The 3110-nt window shown below is 36.1% G+C and overlaps 1 pseudogene; it reads left to right on the top strand.

Moving 5' to 3' along the window:
- LOC107707076 (pyridoxal kinase-like) overlaps positions 1-3110 on the top strand; it is a 44475-nt pseudogene that overhangs the window by 39948 nt on the left and 1417 nt on the right.

Here is a 3110-nt window from a genome sequence, read left to right as displayed (position 1 = left end):
GCATTTGAACAGTCAATAGCAAATACTTAAACTAGTAACAAAACATACGTACAGTTGCTGATTCAGAATCAGAATCAGAAGAGCTTTATTACCAAGTATGTTTACACACACAAGGAATTTGACTTGACGACAGGAGCTTCCAGTGTAGAAGAAAGTACAAACATAGTGCAGACATACATGATAGTGCAGACATACATAGGAATAACACAGTAGGGATGTAATATAACACTAATATAATAAAAAAAAGAAAAATTGAATAATGTACTATATATACAGAAATAGAAGTATAGGAAAAAATGTATAGGAAAAAAAATACATTTTGCATTAACATGAACATTTGCATGAAATTAACATTCTTAACATTCACAATGAGCAATAGCTACATTTGCTACAGAAGTTTTTAATCTTTGTTTAAATCTTAGTTCACTTAGTTCATGTTAGCTCATTAAATAACACAGCTGCAACTCTCTCTTTTAACATCCTGTTATTAAATATTGGAATACCTAAGATTAATGAATGTTCAGAAGAATTTTTCATTGGCAGTTTGTTAACTAATGAATTAACTAATGTTAACTAATGAAGCCCTGATGTAAAGTGTGACCGAACAATAAAGAATCAAAACACTTTCAAACAATATCTAGGGCATGTTGTAGTCCAGATTAAAATGTAAAAAAGTTTGAAAATAAATAGCCTAATAAGTCTAAATATTTAAGTATTTGGCGCTGTGATGAACATCATAGCAAATACACAAATCTGAATGGCTGTTTAAATAATTTAATCACGATTCAGAGACAGAAAGTAGTGCAGCTGCTTTGTTCACAGGGTTTCCGGGGTAACTGCTGCATTTAAATGAATTATTATGATTATTTCTGCAGTTTAGCGCCATCTGCTGTCAGAGAGTGAAAGTGCGCTTTCATCCAGAGCGTCTCTCACATGTTCCGCCATGTGCTTGTCCGCGTTTGTTTACATCATCAGAGTGCGCACGCGTCTTTCACGCAGCATACAGCGCTTTTTGAACAGTTGATGGGAAAAGTATTCTTAAAAGGCATTCAAAATTCGGAATAATTTGTAATATATAAATTATTCACGGTATTTAGAAGTGCCCACGATAACAATATCGTGCATATTCATTACCGTGATATATCGCATTACCGAATACCGGCACAAGTCTAGATCCCACACACTGTTTGTGGTTTTGTAATGAGAGCGGTTTGGATTGTGTCTCTTGGCTGTTTGTACACCGTCCTACTTTATTTTCAGCCAGTATTTATCTGCACAATGGGAAATTCTCCGTTTCTCAGACGTTGCTCTTCCACAGCTCGATGGAGTTGTCATATATGTTTCAGCTTTCTCAGATGTTTGTCCTGCAATTTCTCTTTGGAAGTATTAAATATAGACACGAACGAGTACAGTAAGCGACTGTAGTGTGAGTTGTATATGGAGATGTTTTGATCTTGGAACAAATATAAATGTTTGAGTTCAGCCAGTGGCCTGTTTTCTCCTCATACGCTCTGAAACATTTAAGTCTTCTGCATTTTTTCCCTTTATCCCTCAGGCCATCAGGCACGATCACTTGGATTATTTTTGATAACAGCAACTTAAAAGCATTAAGCCATATCTTTATCTGCAGTATCTTTATCATGCTTTGATTAAAAACTTTTCAAATCGCAAAGGCTGTAAGTTCATGAAATAAAAATATGCACTGCGTGTTTCAGAGTGAAGTGTGGCACTGTGTTTATTAACACGTGAGCACAACCATCTGCCCAAACTTGTAATGAGAAGCGCTTATCTACAAAAAAGTGGTTTTAAGATCTCATTTTGAAATGAGAAATTAAGACAGCCATAAATGTATTTTTTATAGTTATCTTCAGAAACAGAAAGTAGTGCAGCTGCTTTGTTTACAGGGTTTCCGGGGTAACGGCTGCATTTAAATGAATTATTATTATTATTATTATTATTATTATTATTATTATTATTATTATTATTATTATTATTATTATTATTATTATTATTATTTCTGCAGTTTAGGCCATCTGCTGTCAGAGAGTGAAAGCGCTTTCATCCAGAGTTTCTCTCACATGTTCCGCCATGTGCTTGTCCGCGTTTGTTTACATCAGAGTGCGCACGCGTCTTTCACGCAGCATACAGCGGTGTTGTGCATTTTGACCAGTTTATGGGAAAAGTATTCTTAAAATGCATTCAAAATTCTGAATAATTTGTAATATATAATTATTCACGGTATTTAGAAGTGGCATTAGAAATGTTCAGTTTGAGTTTGTCTGGTCTTATGTCTACATGTCTTAAATGTTGCTGTACTACATTGTGTTTGGATTTATCCTTGTTGGATTTAAGACTTATGATATATAACCTTTCATCTACGTTGTGCGCTCTTTAACACAGCGTAGCTGTGACACTTATTGTGTAGGTAGAGACTGAGTGAAAAGCATTTAGGTTCAAACTCGTGAACTGTTTTTCAAGTATTGGAATGTGTCTTTGAATATTTAACTGTGACATTTGAATTTCTGCTTGTGCAAAACTTGGCTCGGGATGATTTTACCAAGTAGGACACATTTCTGGAACTTATTTGAACATTTATTGAGGACATTTTTAAATTTTCTCTTTACAATATGTTGAGTATTGTTGATGCATAACTCACTTAAGGCTTAGTATGGTCCAGATAATGTATATTTATGGTTTATTTGGTTCATTATTAGCTCAAATGTGGCTGTGCGGTGGCCTGCTTGTGTACCACTGCCAAAATGCCATTCCATGCAGCATGTGGGCCACATGAGGAATGTGGGGAAGACCAGGGTTAGAATAATCAACTGTGGCCCACATTAGGGCCAGTTTTGGTTTATTTGGTTGGTTTACATGCGGCAATGCTAAGGCTTACTTGAGGCCCAAATCTGGCAAACAGGACCGGACTGCCCAAATGCCATTATTCTATGCAGTATGTGGGCCGGAGCAAGGTGTTGGATCTGGGCCAGATCTGGGTCCAGAATTAAAACAAATGTGGCCCAAATTGGGCCGGTTCTGGTTTATTTTATTTATTTTCATGGCTGATATGCGGCCTTCCTATGGCTTGCTTGTGGCCCAAATTTGGCAAACAG

The sequence above is a fragment of the Sinocyclocheilus rhinocerous genome, unplaced genomic scaffold (assembly GCF_001515625.1).
Source record: "Sinocyclocheilus rhinocerous isolate Xijiao unplaced genomic scaffold, SAMN03320098_v1.1 scaffold895, whole genome shotgun sequence".
NCBI lineage: Eukaryota > Metazoa > Chordata > Actinopteri > Cypriniformes > Cyprinidae > Sinocyclocheilus > Sinocyclocheilus rhinocerous.
The sequence above is the reverse complement of the archived record's forward strand: the minus strand, read 5'-3'. Positions and strand labels throughout refer to the sequence as shown.